Source organism: Kogia breviceps, chromosome 1, assembly GCF_026419965.1.
Source record: "Kogia breviceps isolate mKogBre1 chromosome 1, mKogBre1 haplotype 1, whole genome shotgun sequence".
Taxonomy (NCBI): Eukaryota; Metazoa; Chordata; class Mammalia; order Artiodactyla; family Physeteridae; genus Kogia; species Kogia breviceps.
The window spans coordinates 173,230,693-173,254,758 of NC_081310.1; the positions used below are offsets into that span (position 1 = coordinate 173,230,693).

General features: G+C 46.8%; 1 pseudogene; it reads left to right on the forward strand.

The window, feature by feature from the left end:
• Positions 1-17,865: 17,865 nt before the first annotated feature.
• LOC131746251 (ATP synthase subunit g, mitochondrial pseudogene) lies at positions 17,866-18,177 on the forward strand (annotated as a pseudogene).
• Positions 18,178-24,066: the final 5,889 nt, after the last annotated feature.

Below are 24,066 nucleotides of genomic sequence, written 5' to 3' on the forward strand. Positions count from 1 at the left end.
GACAGCATGAGACAAGGACCAGCTGGGGGCCCGTGCGTCCAGCCTGCAGATCCAGTGAACCCTCAGAGGAGCCTGAACCCTCTGAGACTTTGCCTGTGGCTGAACAATGTCTCCCAACGCAAGAAGGCCCCGAGGCCTCTTGGGCCCGACACCCTGGAGCCACACAAAATGCCTGAAGTCACTTCAGGGAAAGGTCCTAAGGCTCCTGTTGCAGCAAGAAGGATGCAGGATGGACACCAAGAAGAACTTCCTGAGCAGGAGGGTGAGCATGTTCACAAGCAGATGACCAGATGTTTGCCTTTTCAGGACTTATTGTAGCTTCTGCTGATTTTTAATACTAGGTGTCAGGAGCCAACTAAAATGGAGATTGATTCAGTTCAAGCTTACTCAGTTTCTTCTTTTTTTTTTTCTGTAGTACACACTGCCAATATATTTTCCCAATGGTCTGCTTTTTAACATTGGGATTCTGTATTTTTATTTTGTCAGTTCTCAGCTTCATCTGTGGTTTCTTCCCTTGTTTCCTTGGGAAGGCCCACCTCATCCTGAGATCATCACCTTTGTCTCTTCTAGTTCTTTTATGGTTTCACTTTTTATATCAACATTTTTATCCATCTGGAATTCGCATGAGGTTAGGTGTCTTAATTTCCCCAAATGATTAACTAATTATCCATCTACATGTCATGACTAGCCTATCCTTTCTACACTAATTAGAACTGCCACTTTTATCATTTATTAGGGTTCTGTTTTGGACATCTCTGTTAATTTGTTAATTCTTGTGCTAACCAACACAAGTTTTATTTGGGATAGCTTCGTGATATATTTTGATATCCGGGAATGGGTTTCTCTTGAACATTGATGGCCCTATATCAGTATTACTTAATGGCTGTGTAAATGCAAAACTTTATCTAATGAAAGTACCAGAAAAAACATACTATTTGAAGCCTGTGGCAACTGCTTTTGAAATGTAAGTAGCAGCCCCAAACACTGTGTGCCTTCAGATTTCTGGATCTAGGCCACCGGCAACGGGAAGGACTCCCTTTGCTGTAGCAGCCTGATGGAACAGGAAGTGAAGTACTGAGGGCTCCTCCTGTGATCCAGGGAAGGGAGTGAAAGAATCAGACATGTGTACCCCAAGACTCACCCTTGGGTGTGCAGGAGGAACAGACCACGAGTCTTGTCTTGGTTTGGGTTCCCCTAGTAACCAACTCTGAGCAAGGTTTGAGTGTGAGCAGTTTCTTTGGAAGGCAGACCCAGGAAAGCAGTCTGCAGCCCCAGAGAAATGCTTCAGGCTTTTGGAAGTAGGCCAGGCCTGCACTACTTGGGAGGGCCCAGGGGATCTGGGTGGGCGCCAACAGTGAGGGGGAGTTGGGTAGAGAAGGGGAGGAAGCTGAGAAGCGGGCCTTTATCAAGCCAGTTACTATAATGGGGAAATGGAGCTTCTTTTCACTGGGGACCTCAGGGTCTCGTGTAGACCAGGCCTCAGCCATCCTACCCACGAGGAAAGGAGCTGGGGCATTTATATACCAACTCCCCTCAGCAATTGGCCGAGAGGGGCCCTGAGAAGCAGGGAGGGCCATCACTTCTCCAGGACTCCTTGCCTGCCTGGGTGGAGGCAGCATGCTGCAGCCCCAAATAAATGCTTTTGGAAGTCGGAAGCTACATGGGAGGGCCCAAAGGGATCTGGGCAGGGCACCGGCCAGTGAGGAAACAGGTGTGGAGACCCAGACTAGGGCAAAGCAACATAGATGGGAAGGAGAGGAGCGAGTCAAGCCTTTTAGGAAGCATATTGGACAGAGCTTGGGGACCGGAGGCTGTGGGGCTGTGGGAGGGAGCAGAGAGCAGGGCGACCCTTGGATTTCTGGCCTGGGACACAGGAGGGATACTGGAGCATGGCACCTAAATAGGAAGAGCCAGGATGGAGATTTTGGAGCATCAGAGAGGAGACATCTGGGATGCAAATGGTATGTGGGTCTGGGGCCGAGTTGAGAGGTAAATGGAGCATTGGGAATCGTCGCTGAAACCACTGAAGCCAGGGGTTTGGTTGAGGAAGGATCCAGGTTAGGACCCGAGATGGGACGTGCAGGCCCTCAGGGAACATCCCACAGATGCGCAGGAGCAATTGTGAGTGAAGCTTGACAGGAGCTTGTCTTCTCCTGGCTCCCCAGTGACTGGGAGGCCCTCCCATCCTCCTGGGTGGGGGGTGATGTCGAGGGGGAGGGTGGGAGGGAAGGGATGGGACAGGGTGATGTGGATTCCAAAGGAGCCGACAGCTGTCAAATAATATAAAACCTCATATGTTAATAATTCTTACAATTTTGCCAGACTTAATGGCTGGCCTGTCAAGAGCAATGACAGAAGCTATTATGGAAACAAGATGGGAATATTTTGGAGGCAACATCAACATCGCAGCCTCGCGCTGAGCTTCCAAGGACAAGGAGGAGGACAGCCTGGCCTCCTGCCACCCCCACGAAGGCCTCGTGCTTGGCCAAAGAGGAGCTGGGTCGTTGAGGATTCAAGACATTGACTGTGGATTGATCACCTATGAGGACATTATAATTAACCGTCAGATCCCACGGTTGCCCCATCCTTCCTGTCCCCACTCCCTCCCTGGTCTGCAGCCACCTCCAAGCTCAACACACAAAAAAGAAGCAATCAGCCAACAGCACTATACAGCCAGAGGCACCCAGAAGGTTTCAGTTGTGGGAGGGTCAGACTGGAGGGTCCAGGGACTCGCTATGGGGTGATCTGGCGGATCTGGGAGCTCTGGGAGGGCTCTTGCACTGCTCATGGCCTCAGGTCCTGGGACTAGACCCAGTTCTACAGCTGATTCACTCAATGAGTTCAGAATAATCACTTGGTTTTGAAACGCCTCCATTTCTCATGTTTAAAATGGGAACAATAGCAGAAAGAGTAAATAAAACGTGGGCAAAAATGCTTTCAGAGCTTCGAGATCTCAGAATCACTTTCCACGACTCTCTGAAACACCTTCTGCTTGATCTTATTTCACTCTCCAATCAGCGCCAGGAGACAACATCAGGATCTCCATTTTCACTGATGGGGAACGCGAGGCAGGAAGCAAGGCTAACCTGGGCACACAATACAAATGCGCAGAGCCAGGACTGAGCCCCATCTTCTCTCCAGCGCCAGAATCTGCCTTAATATAGGGATTCTTATTACACTAATAGTCACCAGGGCAGCTACCACTTGTCCTGTGAGTGCTTCCCTTGTGCCAAGAGTGGTGCTAAATCAGAGTTTTTCAAACTTGACTGTGTACAAGGAACCGCTGGGCTTCTTGTTGAAATGCAGATTCTGGTTTGCAGGTCTGGGGTGAGGGCCTGAGACTCTGCATTTCTAACAAGCACCCAGGAGATACCGAGAGTCCATAAACCATACTTTGAGTCTCCAGGTGCAAAATGCTTTTTCTCATTTAAATGGCACAGCACCCCTAGGAAATGGGTACTATTATTATCGTCTGTATCCTGCAGAGGATACTGAGGCTTAGGGAGATGGAATAACTTGATCAGGTCACAGAGCTCAGCAGAAGAACTAGGACTGGAACCCAGGTCTCCTGGCCTGAATCTGCCCACTTAGCCCCAGAGCTCTACCATCTCCCCAGCATTTGCCTGAAAAGTCAATGACCTGGAATCGTATGAGTCACACCAGAGGCGAGGCTCTGAGAATGAGCAGGACAGCTCCAATGAGGCAGGTGGTGTTAGGAAGGAGTTGAGAGCTTCAGCCAGGGAGGAAGCTGCAGTTTGGAAAGTAGATGTTACTGTATCCAGAAGACAGAGATGCTGGTTCTGGAAAATTCTCCTGCTTCAATGATGGGGATGGTTTGCTTTGAAAAGAAAAAATTTTAACTGGTCTGGGAAGAGGCCTTGGAGCCAGGATGAGAAAGAGGAGTCCCCACTCTCCGGGACAAGGAACTGGGAGGACTTGCCTTGGCCTTGGATTTAGGGGATGACCTTGCAAGTGCCAAAGAGAAAAACTGCAAATGTGAGAATGCTCACACCCTTTCCTCCTGCTCACCTGCCCAGGAGGGGTCTTTGCCTGCCCAGTTCCTCAGTGTTTGTGGTAACAGTAATGGGGAGAGCTGAGAGGCCCCAGGAGCTAGCTGTCAGAGAGGAATCCCCAGAAGGGGGAGGGGAAGACGAGAGCAAGGGTCTTGTGCTCAAATGTGGACAAGGGCCAGGTGGGCACCAGGAGGGAGAAGGGCAGGCCATGTGGGGAGCTGGAAAGCACACGTCTATGAGGGCCCTGTGTTGCCAGAGCTGATTTCTCAAGCAAAGCTGCAAATGCAGATCTTTATGTGAAATCCCCACTTTTTTAATGTTACCCACTATTGCAAAAAATATATGTGTAGGGCTTCCCTGGTGGTGCAGTGGTTACGAATCTGCCTGTCAATGCAGGAGACACGGGTTCGAGCCCTGATCCAGGAAGATCCCACATAACACAGAGCAACTAAGCCTGTGCGCCACAACTACTGAGGCTGCGCTCTAGAGCCCGCAAGCCACAGCTACTGAGCCTGCGTGCCACGACTACTGAAGCCCGCACGCCTAGAGCCTGTGCTCTGCAACAAGAGAAGCCACCGCAATGAGAAGCCCGCACACCTCAGTGAAGAGTAGCCCCCGCTCGCAGCAACTAGAGAAAGCCCACGCACAGCAATGAAGACCCAACACAACCAAAAATATATAAATTAAAAAAATAAATTTAAAAAAAAATATATGTGTCATATTGTGCAGACTTCATAAGTTTACGAGAAAGATATGCCCCTTGCGTCACCACTTTGCAACCTCGGGACCAGAGCCAGCACAGGCTGGGTTTAGGGAAGAGTGTGGGGGAGTCCTGAGAGAGGGTCGAGAGACAGCAGCTATGCCTGTTAGATACATCGTGATGATGAGAGAGAGGGCACAGAAACTAGGGTTTTAAGATGCAGTGCTGTTTGTCATGAATAGAATCTTCCTTAGTGCTCTTCAAAAGACTTTAATGAACATTCAAGTGGTTTTACCATTTTGGGCTCCCAGACTAGAGTGTCTTTAACTGTGACAATAGGCAGAGACTGAGCCATACAGCTCTGTGATTTTATACGGGTCCCACAAGGAAGGCCAAACCCACAGGAGGCAAAGGTCTGGGAGAACTGCCAGCCAGGGGCTGAGGGCAGGACCAGGAAGTGGCTGCCCAATGCATTGAGCAGACAGACATCTTGGGCTGAGCAGGTGTGACCATGTCCTGCCCATTCCACTTGCAGCGGAGGGTTTCCTGAGCGCCAGCGAGTATATCCTGTACCCTGAACCACTAAAGACCCACAGGCACCAAGGAGAGAGAGGCCATTGGTACAGAACACAAGCGGCTGCTGGAAATACCTCAGGGCAGCCACCCCCAGGTGAGCCAGGGAGGCTCCTGTTCACGGGTGTGGGTCTAAGGCAAAGGGTCTGGACAGACAGAGGGACAGGTACAGATGGGAAACCAGACTTACGGACGGACATGGAGGAGGAAGAGAGGGAGAAAGGCGAGCTGATGTTCCGAACACAAGGCACTGCTCGCATCACCTCGTTTCATCCCCACAACAACCCCTTGAGGCTCTTCACCTTATCAGCCCCACTTCGCAGATGAGGCAACTAAGTCTTGAGAGGATCAACATGAATGGTCCAAGGGCATCCTGCTAGGAAGTGGCCCAGAAGGACTGTCATTCCAGGCCTGTCTGGTTGCAGAACCCAGGCTCAAACCAGAGTTTGGGAGCCCTTTCCTGGTTTCTTAGCTCAGGCTGCTATAACAAATTACCATAAACTAGGTAGCTTAAACAAGCAGTTATTTCACACAGATCTGGAGGCTGGTAAGTCTGAGATCAAAGTGCAACAGATCCAGTGTCTGGTGAGGACCTGCTTCCTAGTTTGCAGATGGCACCCTGTATCCTCACATGGTGGAGAGCAGAGAATGAGCAAGCTCTCTCATGCCTCCTCTTAGGACAGTAATCCCATCACGAGGGCTCCATCCTCATGACCTAATTACCTCCCAAAGGCCCCATCTCCAACACCATCGCATGGGGGCTTAGGGCTTCAACATATGAATCTGGGGGGTGGGGGACACAAACATTCAGTCCATAGCACCTGGTATGGGAGGAGGGTGCTTCCCTCAAGAGAGGCCCCCAGGATCCACTTTTCCACAAAGAACAAAACCACAAAGCCCCAGACAGTCCCCAGAGCTCTCTGTCCGGCAGCCAGGAAACACAGAGACACTCTCGCTGGGTCCTCCTGGTCCCCACCTGCCCCTGCTCCCAGGCCATTGGGCTGCAAGCCCACACCACCTGCAGCCTGCTGCCCAGGAGCATTAATTGAAAATTAATCCACTCGGTACGTGCCGATGTGCAAATCAAAGCTAAGTGTCTCAATTAGGAAGAGAAATGGAGTCGGGCACTCTTCTCAGGTACTGGCTTATTTATGGGGATAATATCATTTTTAATGAGGGGAGCTACTAAAAGACACGACAAATGCAACATTTAATAGAAAAGTATTACAGCATTCCATCAGCAGAACGCTGCCGGGAGGGTGGATTCTGGGAATACACGAACAACTAGGGATCTTTCTATGGTTGCGTGGGCGCCTGTGTATGTGCATCTGTGTGTGCACACGTGTCTGTGTCAATACACATGTCCACATTCGAACACGTGAGAATGTGTACACTTGTTGGGGGGGCGGTTCTGGGGGAAGAATGAAGCATTTTTGCTACAGAAGGTGAAATTCCCAACTGCTGCCCAAAGTCCCCCATTCAAGGTCCTGGGCCAGCCAAGTAGGAATTCTGGGTATTTTCCAGAATATTAAGGGAGATCTGGTCCATCTGGTCCCTGGAGAGTTGTAGGTCTCTGTCACCCACCTCTTTGGAGAATCATAAAGGGGGAAATTATACCCTTGGGCTCCAGCCTCCTCTGGGCTCTCCTTGCCACACGTGGGCCATGGTGTCCCAGCCAGCCACATGGGTGTCAACTGCAGGACAAGGCCCTCTGGGCACCACCCCACTGTCCCAAGCTGGAACTTAGGCCCAGCTGTCCCCTTCAGCCTTGGTGTCAGGCTCAAGAGCCAAGGACTTTGCTTACCAGGCTCAAGTCCAGGTTCCCACCCCCACTGCCCCAGTGTGGCACAGCCCCAGGTCCAGCGTCTGCAGCCCCAGCTCAGTATGGCCTCAGCTCTCTCATCTGCGGAATGCGGACGCGGTTGAGGTGAGCGGCTCAGGACCCAGCCAGCCCTCCCAGCCCCCGACACAGCCTGCACACACCGACCTCCTCACCTCTGCTCATGTGGGACCCTCTCCTAAATGCAGGTCCCAAATCCTGCCCTCACTTCCCTGCCTGGAGCAGCGCTCCGCTGCCCCTGCCATGCCCCACAGGCAGCATCTCTGACCACCCCACCCTCCTCAGGCTCCTAACCCATCAGATGGGAATACAAGAGGGCCTGCCTCCCAGTGAGGTGGCTTGCAGCAGGGAGTGAATGAGACACATAGTGCACTCGGTGTAACCCCATCAGCACGTGGGCCAGAAGAGCTCATATTTAGGGTGAGCTTTATCCCTGTGGTCAGGGTTTCAACATCCACCTCTGCCACCTCTTCCTCGCCCCATACAAACCCTGGGCAGCACAAAGTAGCGCTTTTATCCCTGTTTCTCAAAAGAGGAACCTGAAGTTCAGGGAGGTTGAGAGACTTGCATGAGGTCACACAGCAGGTGTGAAACGTCAGAAGGTTTGCAGAGGTTCCAGAGGACACTAGCACCCAGGCTTCCTGGGGCCAAGACTGGGCTCTCTCATCTCAGAAGAGCCTGGAGGCTCTAAGCCAGGGGACTCAGGTCTAACCTGGCTATGCCTCCCACCAGCTGTGTGACTTTGGATTCGTCACTTAACCTCTCTGTGCTTCTGTTTTTTCATCAATAAAATGAGGTCATAACAGCACTTACTTCGTGGGGTTTTGTCAGGGTTAAAGGAATACCCATAAAGCACATAGAATGGGGCCTGGCACGTGACAAATGTTCAGTATGTATTAGGCCACCCTACTCCCAAATCATTCTCTCCCTAGTCAGGCAGCAAGAATCATCCATCAAGCAGTCTGCCAAGGTCCTCCAGGCAGGGCCTTCCCCTCCCCCAAATGCCCAGCACATGAACCAAAGTTGGATTCCTTGATCTGAGCAAGGTGCCTCCCTATACATTGTCATCATTCATTGAGCTGCATGCTTCTCCTTTGTGCACCTTTCTGTGTGTATATACACTTGAATTCTTTTAAGTACAATAACAATAATAATAAAATAAAACCTAGCAGGGGGCAGGGGCATTTGTTCCCAGTAGAGGGGTTCTAACTGGGTGGTGGTGTTGGTGGTGCTGGTGGTTATTCATTTGTCTGCCTCCACATCACCTTACGCTGCACGTGAGAAGCATCTATCTCCTTTCCTGCGGTACCCCAGCACCATTAAACTGTCTGGACGTGCTAGATAATCAATTAGCATTGAAGAGAGCAAGGGACCTGAGGGTGGGCTCTGCCCTGGGTGGAGATCTGAGTCCATGGGCCCTCAGTCTCAGGAGTGGAGACCCCCACCCCAGACCAGGAGGCCAAACTGGGGGCTTCCCCCTCCCTCCCAGACCCCAGGCACCTCCAGATTCACGACATTTGAAAGTTAACTTCCCACAAAAGTCACTCTCCAAGATTAATATTTATTTCTTATGAAATTTAAATTTTTCAGCGTAATGAAATTTTTATTCCTCGTGAGTTATGGATAAAAATATTTATAACTTTCCCTTTCGCGCCACTGAGGATGGGGCTTAGATGGAACCAATTACCCAGGTGGCCTCCTGCTGGTGACTGCTCTGGGGTCAGGGCAGAGAGGGGGTCAGAAGGGCTGGTGGGGTGGGAGCGGATGCCCCCCAGGTAACAGTGTCAGCCCTGCTTCCTGCATCTGAGCAGTAGGGGTGACGGGTGAAAGGGGAAGGCTCAGACCCACCCCACCCCCAACTCCTGGCACATAACTCAGCAGGTGCTGGGAACTGGGGCCAGAGAGAGGCCAGAGGAGGCTGGGTGAGGACACAAACATTAGGCCAGCAAATGAGCGAAAGAGAGGAAGGAGAGAGAGCACCCACATCTTCCCACCCCAGCATGGAACATGGTGGAAGAGCCTGTCAAAGGCAGCCCTTGTTGCCAAGGAGATTGTGGCTCTGGGGCCTTTCATCATTTTGTGCCCAGAATCATCATGAGTGTGCCTTAGGTGAGGAGCAGCCTGAAAGGCACATCATCAGCAGATAGCGGCGAGGTACAGCAGGGGAGCCACAAGTTCTAAAGCCAAGCAAGCCAGCATTCAAATCCTGTTCTGAATGACCTGGACAAGTTTCATAACCTCTCTGCACGTCAGTTTCCTCATCTGTGAGATGGGGGCCCAAAGATGACATCAAATGATATGTAAAGGGCCTGGCACACAGCTCGGGTTCCATTAATGGTAGAGGATCCTGTGCTGTCTATCTACTGACGGGGAGCTCACTACCTCACAAGGACAGTCAGCTTGGTTGGAAAAATCCATCTTCTCACTGAGATGTACACACCTGAAAAATGGGGCTCTCTGGACACCCTCTTATTGCACATGTGTTGCTCTAGAACACAATTCCTTCAGGCACTGGGAGACCAGAGCCCACCCTCAAAACCTCCCACACCCATAACACAGGCTACCAACACAGCCTCAGATCTGCCCACAAACGTGCTGCCTTGCCAGGAGACTCCATGGGTCCCACATGGCTCTTGATGCAATAGTGTTACGTGGGGCACATGATACAACCGCCTTCCCCAAATAATGACATGCGCGAGACACACCACCAGCGGGGCTGCATTAACAATGAAGGTTAAGCAGGCACTTGCCACACCCTCCTTACCCCCTCCCCCCCGCACCAGATCTCCGAAGTCCAGACTGGACAAGGGCTACGTCTCACCTCCCTATCACCCCTGGGGCCAGGACCGGGCTCATTCTTCCTCCTCACCTTGCCCGGATGCAGTTTGTGTTCACTAATTAGACCTGTCACCGGCCCTGAATCATTCCCAGGCTGGGCCGGGGAGGTCATTAAGCCAGAGATGGATAAGTGCTAAGCCTGCCCTGCTCTGGAGATTTACAAGGCTCAGGCTGGGGAGGATTTATAAGGTTTGTTAAATTTCTAATTTAGTTTAGAATGCAGTGCCATGGTCTCAGTGACCAAGCCGCATGGGCAAGAATTAAAACAAGTGCACCCATCTCTCACGCTCCGGGAAAACCGTGGCCTCCCCACCTCCCACGCCAGCCTTGGGTCACAGGCCAAGGGCTGCCAAAAGACAGTGTGGTCCGGTGGGCAGCCCCAACCAAGCCACTCAGCACACCCTGCCCAGCTCCAGGCCCACAGACATGCCTGGCAAAGAGCTGCAGGCCCAGCATCTGTTTGTGGTTGATTGCTGGTTTGGATTTGTTGTTTGTTTATTCATTTGGGGGTTTTTTTTGAATAGTTAATATACTCACACGGTTCAAAATTTAGAGTGTAAAGGATACCCAGAATAAATCTCTCTCCCACCCTGTCTCCCAGCCACCCATTCCCCCTCATTGGCAAAAATCACTGTTATTAGTTTCTGGCAAATCCTTCAAGATTCATACACACAAATATGTATATACATACATGCACATTCTTTTATAGTATATATACTTTTTTTCCCCCTTGATATACACCCTTATGTACCTTGGGGGTTTTTTCACATAATACCAGATTTTAGGAAACTAGAATAGAATGCCCACTGATCAGCATCAAACACGCCTGGGTTGGAATCCCAGCTTTGCCCCGTGGCGTACTGAAGCTGGCTCATCCCCGCTCACAAGAGCCAGTTGTGAACATCTCTTCCCAGCCTCAGGTTCAGTGATGCATGTTGGTAGCTTGACATCCCGTGGGAGTATCTACACCATAGAAATTGACAAATACGACAGACTGAGGCTTTTTTTTTGTTTGGAGAGCATATTGACCAGCACACCACCAGCTTTGCCACCTGTGTGCCGTGTGACTTCAAGAAAGTCACTTGACCTCTCTGAGCCTGTTTGTGCAGGTCTAAAATGGGTAAGAAATAGTATCATATCTGTGGTGTGTCTGTCCCGACGCTGGGCATGAGGGATCCAGAAATGAATCAAGCCCCAGGCCTGCCCACAAGGGGCTCTGGTCTAGTGGGAGGGGGACAGAGATCTATATGGACAATGCCATCATGCTATAGAAATAGGCAGAACAGGGTGACTCCAGGACAAGAAGAACCTGAGTCCCCAGGTGGGGGTGGGGTGGCTTCGCAGAAGAGGTACCCTTTTATGCTGAGCATTGAAAGATGGCCAGATATACATATACAGTGGAATATTACTCAGCCATAAAAAAGAATGAAATAATGCCATTTGCAGCAACATGGATGCACCTAGAGAATGTCATACTAAAAAAAGTCAGACAGAGAAAGACAAGTATTATATGATAGCACTTATATGTGGAATCTAAAAAATAATACAAATGAGTCTATATACAAAACAGAAACAGACTTCCAGACATAGAAAACAAACTTATGGTTACCAAAGGGGGAAGGGATGGAGAAAGAGATAAATTAGGAGTATGGGATCAACAGATACACACTACTATACATAAAATAGATAAGCAACAAGGATTTACTGTATAGCACAGGGAAAAATATTCAATACCTTGTATTAAACTATAATGGGAAATAGCCTGAAAAAAATATATATATATATGTACAACTGAATCACTTTACTGTATACCTGAAACTAACACAATATTGTAAATCAACTAAAATTCAATTTTAAAAAAGAAAGAAAGAAAGATGACCAGGAAACACAAATACAAAAGCCTGGGCCTGGAGGGTAGAGTTCCAGAGCCAGTCCCAGAAAGCAGACTTCATCTCTTCCTAGCTCAGAGAGAGGAATTTTCTCGGCCAAGGTCACACAGCACTGAAGTGACTGAGCCAGAACTCTAATTCAGATCTTCTTGGCCCAAAGCATGACGTGATCTCCAGCTGCATTGTCTGCTCTCCACCCAGTCACCAAGCTGTCTTGCAAGACAGCTCACGGCACTGGGAGGGCTCAGGGCCACTTCAGACTCACACAGTAAAGGAGGTGACCTCTGCCGCCTCCTGACAGAGAACACACACTGTGACACAGGGCAGTCAGCATGGTCAGAAACCTATCCACACACTTAGCCTGAGTTTGGAAAAGCAAAGACATCCGGCACCTCTGCCATCCCTGGGCTCCCCTCCCCAGAACACCAGGGGCTGGACCCCACTAGGGGTCCACTGCTCCCTTCCTTACTCCTGCCTTTTCTTGGCTTTGATTCTTAAATCAAACACTCCATTACTTCCTGTCTGAGGAGGATGCTCACTCAAGGGGGAGCAGATGGGGAAGTAAGAAGCCCAGGAAGAATGGGCACATCAGCCCCAGAGTGTCCCAGAGCCTAGGGCCTCCAGGGAGGGATCAGCGTGACTCTGCACTATTGTCTGGAGACACTGTGTGACTGACAGGCAACTCTCCACCCTCCTTGTTCACTCATTCAGTAATGTCCATAGGGCACCTCCTGCTGTGTGCCATGTGAGAGACGGGGCCCATCAGGGAACAAGTCAGGCAAGGTCCCTGCTCTGGTGGCACTTTCATTGTGACAGGGGAGACGGAGTGCAAACCATAAACCAGGAAATTGTCTAATTTCAGAAGGTCATAAGTGCTCTAGGAGAAATAAAACAAGCGGGTGAGATACAGAGGAGCCAGGTGTGGTCCGGGAAGTCCTTTCTGAGGATGTGACATCTGGCCTGTCACCTGAATGACAGGAAGGAACCAGCCCCATGAAAATCTGAGGGTAAGACGTGCCAGGCAGAGGGAACAGCAAGTGCAAAGGCTCGGAGGCTGTGTCTGAGCTGGAGGAGAGAACTCTCGGGAAAGGGACTGGCCCGAGGGGGCATTGGGTGCACCCAAAACAGAGGGTGCAATATAACCAAGCATATCACATGCTGATGTGTGACTTCAAACTGTCTTTCCTACTCTCTGAGCCTCAGGAGTCTGAGGGACAATCTGGAGTCCAGGGCGGGGCCTTCCCCAACCTGAGGAGGGGCAGCAAAGGGCTCAGCCCTGGAGGATGCCAAGGGCTAAGACAGGTTTGCCAGGTTTCTGACTCCTTGGAGTGACCCCAAGAATAATAGGGTCACCCTGCTCAGTGATGTCAAAGGGTTGACTTGTCCAAAGCCGCAAGGTGATTTGGGGTCCAGGACATGTAAGGTAAGCCACTGAACGCCCCCACCCAGTTTCCATCCTAGTGAGCCCACTTCTTTCTTTCCTCCCCAGGAAAACACAGGTGAATCATTTCCTGGGGTCTGTCTCTACCTAGGTGGGAGCCATGAGAGGGTGAGCAGCACGAGATGACTCCATACCCTGAGCCCCCGGAGTCAAGGCTCCTAGAAATGCCTTCCCACTCCCCACACACACTTACACCACCTACATACAAGGGTCGTAAATGATGGTCAATCACAGTGACTTCTACCAACCCAAACACGAGCTACAGAGCCCCTGGTCCAGAATCTCAGCATCGAACGCCCCCTGGTGGTGATCATGGCAATCCAAAGCTTGGAGCCATCAAGCTCGGACCATGAACACATGGCCCAGCCCCCTCCAGTCGGGTGCGGAATTGAAGGGCAAAGCCCAGGACTCACCTGGCACAGTGCACAGTGAGGGGCTGGGGGGCTGACTTTCAGTCAGTGGGCCCGTGCCAACTAGAAAAGGACATGCCCTGAGATGATAAAGCCTTGTCCAGAGTCACACAGCAAGTAGGTTGTACATAGTGGCCAAGAAGAGCACTCATTCATTCAATCTGCTTCACTGAGCATCTACTGTATTCCAGGCACTCTTCTAGGCATAGATAACCCAAGAGTGACCAGGATATAGTCCCTGCCCTTGTGAAGCCTGCATTCTACTGAGGGAAAGGGATGATAAGCACATGAACAAATAAATATGCAGGGTGTCAGGTGGGAATAAGTTCTATGCTGGAAAATAAAACAGAATAAGAGGAGAAGCAGCAGGAGTGTTGTCTTAGATCAGATAGTTGTGAAAGGGCTCTATGAGGAGGTGATATTTGAGCTGAGACCCATGAAGAGATTGACAGGGAACTATCCAGGGGAAAGCATTCCAGGCAAAGGAAAAAGGAAGTATTCTCTAAAGGAGGGGGTCCTTGGCATGTTCCAGTAACAGTGAGAAGATGGGTGGCCAAAGTGGAGTGAGCAAGGAGGAGAGGGGAGATGAGGTGGGAGAGGTGGTGGAGGTCATATCCTAGAGGGTCCTGTGCACCGTGATTAGGACTTTGGGCTTTATCCTAAGTTGTGTTAGGAAGACATTGGAGGGTTTTGAATGATCATGATGGGGCTAGCATCTTTAAGGGCTCACTGGCTGCTGAAGGAAAAATAGACTGTAAGAGGTTAAGAAATGAAAGCAGTTAGTTTGGAGTTGGGAGCCTAATGCAAGATTCTAGATGAGTAATGACAGTGGCTTTAATCAGTAGTAGGGGTAATGAAAGGGTCTCAGATTTGAGATACATTTTGGAGGTCAAGGCTAAATGAGTGTCTGAGGTACTGATATAGGATGTGAGGGAAAGAGAAGAAAAGAGTATGAGACCAAGGCTTTTTGCCTGAACATCTGGGTGAGTATTTCCTGGGATGAGGAAGACAGAAAGGAGAGATTTGTGAGAGGAGAATCGAGAGTTCCATTTTGGACATGGTGAGTTTGAGGTGCTAGCCGTGACTATTCCAAGTTGGATATAAGACTGTGAAGTTCAGGGGTGAATGTGGGAGACATTAGCATATAGATGGTGTTGAAAGGCAAGGAGAGACTTCTGCTTCCATCCAAGATGAGGGAATAGAGACCAATTTACCCTTCCACCTGAAACAGCAAAAATAAATGATACAAAACAGATGGTTTTCAAGACATAGTTTTCAAGACACTGGACATCAGAAAACACAGTATCCCTAAAAGACAGGAAGCAAACAAGGTGAGCCTTTAAATCATCTTAGCTTACTGCCTTGAGAAAGTTTCCAGGCTGCAACAGAAAAAAATGGTACTGGAGGTGATGCCTGGAAAGCCCTGTGAATTGAGGAGGTGGAGCGAGAGACCAGGGAGACAGAGATAACCAGAATTTGCAGGACGGAGTACTCGAGAGGAGAGACACACATAGAGAGAGAACCCTGGAGATCTGGAGAGGGCCCCCTTAAGTCTTCATCAGAGTACTGATCAGCATGTGTGTGTAAGGAAAATACCTAGGGTCAGGACAATAACAATCCAAAGGTATTAGAGGGAATGGCATCCAGGACTCCTACAGGACTTGGAATAACATCTGTGCTCACCAAAGCCAGAAAACCTCAAAATTCATGCAGCACTGGGTAGAATACTCAAAAGAACCTTGCCTCAGCGGTGAGGAATAATTATCCCTAGACTAAATGCTACTCTGTTCCCACCTGACAAATATTAAAAGCAAAATCCAAAAGGATCAAACTCTTCCTGCAAATAAATTGCATTCCAGAACAGAGTTCAGAACACTTATAAGAATACAAAAATAACCAGGAATACAAAAACACCTAATGTGTGTGTAATTGGAGTACCCAAAGGGATGTGAAAATACCCAAAAAGGTAAAAATCACAATGTCTGGCACCTAATCAAAGATTACCAAGCATGCAAAGAAGCAGGAAAATATGATCCATAATGAAGAGAAAAATTGATCAATTGAAACCGACCCAGAACTCACACAGATGTTAGAATTAGCAGACAATGACATTAAAACCATTATTATAGCTGTAGTCTATATATTTAAATTGTTAAGTGGCAGCATTTTGATATTAAAAAGACCCAAATCAAACTTATAGAGATGAAAACCACAATCTGAAGTGAAAAATACACTGAGTGGGATTAATGGCAGATTAGACATTGCAGAAGAAAAAAATTAATGAACTTGAAGACATAGCAATAAAACAACCCAAAATGAAACACAGAAAGAAAAACAAAAAGAATTTAAACGGGGTATCAGTGACCTGTGAGACAACTTTAAGCAGCCTAATACATGTGCAATTGGAGTGTCCAAAAGAATAGAGTGGGGTTAATCTGTAATTCTAAACCCAGCAAAAATATCTTTCAAAACAAAGACAAAATAAAGACTATTTCAGACATTCAAGAGCTTAAAGATTTCATTAATAATAGTCTTTCATTATAAGAAATATTAAAAGAAGTCCTTCAGTCAGAAGAAAATGATACCAGATAGAAATATGGATTCAATGAATAAAAAACACCAGAAATAGTAACTACACAGGGAAATATATGAGTTTTAACATTATTTAAACCGCTTTTTAAAATAATTGATTATTTAAACAAAAACAGTAACAATGTAAATTGTGGGGTTTATTATATATATGTATTGAATAAGTTAAATGTATGACAACAATAGGATAATGGCTGAGAGATGGGAAATGGAAGCACACTCTTGTAAGAGTCTTACACTCTATGTAAGTGGTACTTTGAAAGTCGACTGTTATAAGTTAAAGATATATACTATAAACCCTAAAATAATGACTAAAATAAAAAAACTAAAAATTTTAGCTTACAAACAATAGAGATATATTAGAATCCTTAATAAAATCCAAAAGAAGAAAGAAAAATATTAAAAAAGAACTGGTGGGACAAATATAAAACAAATAACAAGATGACAGACTTAAGCTTAACAACATAAATAATCACATTAAATGTAAGTGACCCAAACACTCCAATTAAAAGGCAGAGACTGTCAGATTGGATAAAAAAGCAAGAACCAACTAAAGGCTGTCTCAAAAAAGACACTTTCAATATAAAGAGGCGAAAATGTTAAAAGTAAAAGGATATAAAAAGTATGCCATGCTGACACTAAAAAAAAGAAAGCTGGCATAGCTGTATTAATATCAGACAAAGTAGATTATCAGATCAAAAATAGTACCAGAGATAAAGTTCATTCCATAACAATAAAGGGGTCAATTCATACAGAGGACATAAAAATCTAAAATGTTTATGCACCTAATAACAGAGCTTCAAAATACATGATGCAAAGAGGGTTAGAACTGCAAGGAGAAACAGACAAATCCACAATTATAGTTGGAGATTTCAACATTCTTCTCTCAACATTTGCTAGAACAAGTAGAGAGAAAATCACTAAGGATATAGAAGACTTGAACAACACTATAAACAACTTTGACTTAATTGACATTTATAGAAAACTCCACTCAGCAACATCAGATTGTGCATTAGTTTCAAGTACCCATGGAAATTTTAAAAGATGGAGTCATAAAACAAGTCTGTATAAATTTAAAAGGCTTCAAGTCATACAAAGAATGTTCTCTGACCACAATGGAATTAAATTAGAAATCAATAACAGAAAGATATGAGAAAAATCACCAAATACTTGGAAACTAAATAACACACTTTTAATAACCCATAAGTCAAAGAAGAAATCAAAAGGGAAATTATGAAGTACTTTGAACCAAATGAAAATGAAAACACAACACAAAAGAAAAACACAAAATTAGTGGTATGCCACTATAACAGTACTTAAAAGTAACTTTATAGCATTAAATGCTGATACTAGAAAAGAAAAAAGGTCTCAGATCATTGACTTTCTACCTTAAGAAATTGAGGGGTAGAGGGGGAAATGGGTGAAGAGAATCAAAAAGGACAAATTTCCAGCCATAAAATAAATAAGTCCTGGGGATGTAATGTACAGCATGATGACTATAGTTAATAATGCTGTGTTATGGGGTGACATTCAGCCAGCCAGTGAGGGCAATGGACTTTCTGTCCTAGAACCATGGCCCGGTTTGTCCATAACTTCACAGAGAAGGCCCTGGCACTGGTCAACGCTGCTGTGATTTACTTGAAGCTCGAGTGGCCACATTTTGGCACTAAGCCAAAGTTGAGTTGGTTCCTCCAAGCCCTGCTGAGATCCCTACAGCTATTCACAGCTTGAAAAAAATTTGTCAATAGTGCTCAAACCAGTAGCTTCAAACAGCTCACAGTTAAGGAAGCTCTACTGAATGGTTTGGTGGCCACTGAGGTGTGGATGTGGGTTTCTGTTGGCGAGATCATAGGCAAGCGTGGCATCGTTGGCTATGATGTTTGAAGACCAGTCTTTAACATGTGATTATATTTGCTTTATTATTTGAGTGTTCTTGGACCATGTATGAGCAGGCTGATATTTGAATAAAATAAGACAATGTGTCAAAAATCAGTGTTTTCTCTATCAAACACTACATGGAAGGTCACAGCTTCTCTTGATATTAAGCAGGGTTGTCGTTTGCTTTAATACATTAATACACCTCTAAATGCATGTCTTTGCTTAGCCTGCAATTGGATAGGATATATATGAATATACCAACATGGTACATGTATATATGAGGATAACATTTTATTTTGAAGGCTTGAAATACATGATATTTAAGCTTTATTTCTAGAAAAGTTTGGGGAAAGGCTTTGAGAAAGTGGGATCTTACTCCTGTAGGAGAATAATAATACCACACGCCAAACATGGCGTAGTTAAGCACGCAGTATAAAGAATACAATTTAGACTGCTTATCTTTGCTAAAGTCAGAGAAAGACCCCTTTGACAACACCTGTGTCTGTAAATGTAGGGGTACTTTTTGTCAACTTGAATGTAGCCTCCCCAAAAGAGACCAGCAAGGTGATATTCTGTGTATCTTTGTAACATCTTTAACACTAGGACAGAGTGAATGAGAGCAATGACCTATATTTTTTTTTTTTTTTTTTGCGGTATGCGGGCCTCTCACTGTTGTGGCCTCTCCCGTTGCGGAGCACAGGCTCCGGACGCACAGGCTCAGCGGCCATGGCTCACGGGCTTAGTTGCTCCGCGGCATGTGGGATCTTCCCGGACCAGGGCACGAACCCGTGTCTCCTGCATCGGCAGGCGGATTCTCAACCACTGCGCCACCAGGGAAGCCCAATGACCTATATTTTTAATCTAATTTTGATATGTCTTATATTATTATGATGTCAGGTTTTTTTAAAGGACCTGTCTTTGCAAAAATAAAATATCCTATAGATGTTTAACAGGGTTATAATTTAGTATCATCCTGAAATAAATGCAAGTGATTGGTATCAAAATAATAATAATAATAATACTGTGTTGCATATTTGAAAATAAGAGAGCAAATCTTAAAAGTTCTTATCACAAAAAAACTTGTAACTATATAAGGTGACAGATGTTAACTAGACTTATTATGGTGATCATTTTGGAATATATACAAAAATCTAATCATTATGCTGCACTCCTGAAACTAATATAATGTTATATGTCAATTATACCTCAATTTTTACAAAGAAATGGGGAGGAGCAAATTAAACCCAAAGTAAGCATTAGAAAGAGAATAATAAAGATAAAAAATAATATAATAAATAATAAAAAAGAAAGAAAAAAAAAGAAAGTCAATAAAGCCCAAAAGTGATTCTTTAAAGAAATTAATAAAGTTGATAAAATTTCTAGCTAGACTGATAAGGAAAAAAGAGAAAAGACACAAAATACCAATATCAGGAATGAGAGAAGTGACATCACTACAGATTCTACCAATATTAAAAGGAACAAGGGAATATTATGAACAGTTTTCTGCAAATAAATTTGACAACTTAGATGAAATGGACAAATTCGTTGAAACACAAGCTACCAAAGCTCACTCGAAAAGAAACAGATAACCTGAAGAGCCCTATATCTGTTAAATAAATAGAATGTATGGTTAAAAACCCTCCAAAAAAAAGACTACAGGATCAAATGATTTCAGTGGAGAATTCTAGCAAGTATTTAAGGAAGCCATAATATCAATTCAACAAAAACTCTTCCAGAAAATTAAAGGAAAAAATACTTTTAAGTGGCCAGCATTACTCTGATTGATAACAAAGCCAAAGACATTATCAGAAAGAAAACTCCAAAACAACAACCCTCGTGGGCATAGATATGAAATTCTAAACAAAATTTTAGCAAATCCAACCTGACAATATTTAAAATGGCTAATATATCATGACCAAATGAGGTTTAGCCCAGGAATACAAGTTGGTTTAACATTAAAAGATAAACAAATGTGGGACTTCCCTGGTGGTCCAGTGGGTAAGACTCTGTGCTCCCAATGCAGGGGGTTCCATCCCTGGTCGAACTAGATCCTGCATGCATGCCACAGCAAAGATCCCACATGCTGCAACTAAGACCCAGCGCAGCCTAAATTTTTTTAATCCAGTATCGATGGGAAAGAAATTATAAAATATAAAAATAAATAAATGCGTGGCATCATATTAACCGAAAGTATTAATGTCCGATTGCTGCTATAACAAATCACCACAACCTTAGTGGCTTAAAACAACACAAACTTACTCTCTTACATTTCTGAAGGTCAGAAGTCCAAAGCTGTTTCACTAGACTAAAATCAAGATGACAGCAGGACTGCATTATTCTGGAGGCTCTAGGAAGGAAACATTTCCTTGCCTTTGATGGCTTCTGGAGGCTGCCTGCATTCCTCGCCCCCTTCTTTCTCCATCTTCAAAGTCAAAGGCAACATCTCTCTCCCTCTCTTCCTCCCTCTCTCTCTCTTCCCCCTCCTCTCTCTCTCTCTCTCTCTCTCTCTCTCTCTCTCTCTCTCTCTCTCTCGTTTCTGTCATCACATCTCTGACTCTTCCACATTTTAAGGACCCTGATGATTACACTGGGCTCACCTAGATAATCTAGGATAATCTTAACCTTGTCTGTGAAGTCCTTTTGTTCATGCAAGGCAACGTTCACAAGTTTCAAGTAGTAATGCAGCTCTGAGGGTGAGCTCCCTGCCCCAGGAAAACCCTGGTGGAAGGTCAGACCAGCATGTCTCAGAAAGCCCCTGCTTTGGGGGCTTAGGTCACACACTGACTCAAACTATTGGGAGTCATAGGAGTGTTAAGTGTTTCCCTGCCCCAGAGGAGACCCGGTCCCCCAACCACCACTCAGGGGCTACTGTCCCCCATCCAACCTCATCCACACTCACTCTCTGGTGGAGCAGTAGATTCCCCTTTAGAACTTGTTCCCCAGGGTGGAGGCAGCTGGTGCAGAGAGAACTCCGGCTTCAGAGTCAACAGGCCTGGGCTCAAGTATCAGCTCCATTCTCACAGTAGCACCCTGGGTAAGTCCCATCAGCTACCCTCAGCCTCCATTTCCTCTTCTGTAAAGTGGGGGAACTAACCCCCCCCCCCAGCATGGTGGTGGATGGCAGGAGATAACACATGTGCAGCTCCAGGCACAGAGCGGGGCCCAAGGTCACGGGCGGTGGGTGAGATGGAGCATTAGTCCTTTTCCCTCCAGCCTGCTCTCCGCCGTTCTCCTCCCCTAGCTTACTCCCATCTCGGGTTCCCATTTGACCCCAGGGATCTCCAGGCCATCCCCTGCCGCTGCCCTGATATGAAAGTGTCCCGTGGCTGGGCCCAGCAAACCCAAACAGCAACCCCTGCCTCGGGTGGGCCTGAGAGAGGAGGTCTTCCACCTCCCCAGTGTCTCCAGGACCCCTGTGAGGACGGGTGGGAGACGCAGGAGCCCCACCCCAGGGGGCATTTAGCAGAGTGGTTAAGACTCCCACTCAGGACCTTTGTTTAGATCTAGGCTTCCCACTTACTTGACCCTGGCCCTCACCACCCCCAGAGCCTCAATTTCCTGTTTTGTAAAATAGTATCCATTTCAGAACTATCATGAGGATTAAATGAGATCATGCAGGAACGTGCTTCACCCAACGCCTGGCCCACGGTGAGCACAGTACCTACGAGCCATCACTGTGGTTATTTGCTCCCACCCAGCTCACCAGGAAGGCTGGTGTCCCCCACCCACCTGCAGTGTGAGTTTTCTGTGAGCCTGAGTTCAAAGAGCCAGGGGTGGCACCAGGGTCCAGTGATGCCCCCTCCCCTAATACAATCACACCTCCATCCCTCCGCTCAGCCAGGAGCTTCACAATAATAGAAATCCTCTCATCCTGTTTGTCATCTCTGTAGTGTCTAGATTAGCTCTGAGATCTCTGGCCCAGGGCTGCTCCTCCCCCAGCAGGGACCCTTCCTCCTTGGCCCTGATGTGCCCGCCTTGGGAGCAAAGTGGGACCGAGCATAGGAGTGGTGAAGTCTAGGGCCTAAGCGTGGACTCTGGAGCCCGACTGCCTGGCTCTGTGTCCTCCCAACCTGGTGACTTTAGATAGGTCACTTGACCTCTCTGTGCCTTATAAAACAGAGCTAAGAATGGTACCCTCTCATAGGGTTATGGTGTAGATTAAATGCTTGCAGTGGTGCCTGGCCCCACTAAGTGCCATGTAAGTATTTGCTATTCTTATCATCACTATTATCTTTTCCCAGCACGTCGCCACACGCACAGTGGGTTTCAGGGCATGCTTACTGAATGAATGGATAGATGGATGGATTAATTAATGAACCAACCCACCTCTACGGGTCCTGAGCTCAAGGATAACTGATAACGGTGGTTATGGGTTTTGAGGGCCTGGCAGGTGCCAGGGGCTTCATAACACGTGATCTAACTGAATTCTCACAACAACCCAAGGAAGTGTGTACCCTAGTGCCTGTTTCACAGATAAGGAAATCGTGACCCTTAGAGGTTAATGTGTCCAAGATCACCCAGTCACTTTTTTCTCGCCTTTAGTTTTCAATTATACATGATACAGAATCACTGAAGAAAACATTTAAATAGAGAAGCAAAATAAAAACAATAAAGATTAAACCACCTGAGATTCCATACCCAGAAATTTCCATTGCTAAGTGCTTGCAGACTATCACATAGACTTTCTTCATGCAAATATACATATCTTTTTTAACAAAGATGGGCTCACATTATGCATCCCCTGCACTTCAACAGAACGTAGCTCTAGTTCTATGTCAATAAATCCGTGCCACCGGCAGCAGCTAGTGCTCTATTGTAGAGCCAAGTCACAATTTATTTAACCAATTTGCTGTTGTGGGATATTTAGGCTGATCCAATTTCTCACCATTTTATGTGATGAATATCCTCTTTATCCATACAACTTTCTGAACTTGTCCAATTATTTCCTTAGGATAAATTCTTAGAAGTGAAATTTCTGAGCCAAAGACAATACACTTATTTAGGGCTTTTCATATATACACACTGCCAAATTGTCTCCCAGAAAAGTTGTATTAGTTTACGCTCCCACTAGTGGCAAATGAGATATCGGTCGCAATATTGAAGATATACAAAACAGGTCAGAAATGGTGCATTCGTCAGGAAAGGCTAGGCCAAGCTGTAGTAACAAGTTAACCCCCAATCTCAGTGGTATATAACACAACAAAGATTTATTGGTGACCAGCACTGCAGGCTCAGTCTGGGTCAGCAGAAGGAGGGTCTCTGTTTGCACAGTGAAATTCAGGGCCCCAGGCTGATGGAGAGAGGACCCCCTCCCCCACACCATCTGTAGCTGTACCGTTTGGAACACCAAGACCTCCACGGTTGGCCCAGAATTGGAAGAGTGATTACCCAGGTTCTTAAATGCCTTGGCTCAGAAGTGATACACATCACCTCAACTCATAGAACTGTCACACGGCCCTGTCCAACTGCACAGAGGCTGGAAAGGATGGTCTTCCATGGGTCCAAGAAAGAGAGGTAAACCTGATCCGCATAAACACTAGTAACGTCTGCTACGGATCAGAGGGGTAAAAGTCATGGAAGGTGTCCTCTGGCAAGAGGAATCTGAATTGAATCCCCTTGTGGTTTGCCATAGGTCCAATTTCACCGCTCTGGCGTGGCTTTTCTTAAGAAAGAAATGTTTTGTCCCATCATAATGAAGAGAGGGGGGAGGGCCCAGCCAGGGAGCTGGACCGTGGGCTGGTGACAATTCCCCTCACATCTGCAAGGCAGTCCACCTCCAGCTCGCCCTGGGGTCCTCGCCCAGAGCCGTGTGGACCCCAAGAAGGCTGGGGCCAGGCCCCCGCCTCATGCAAAGGCTATGGGAGTGGGGTCCATGGGAAATTCTGCCCTCTGTAG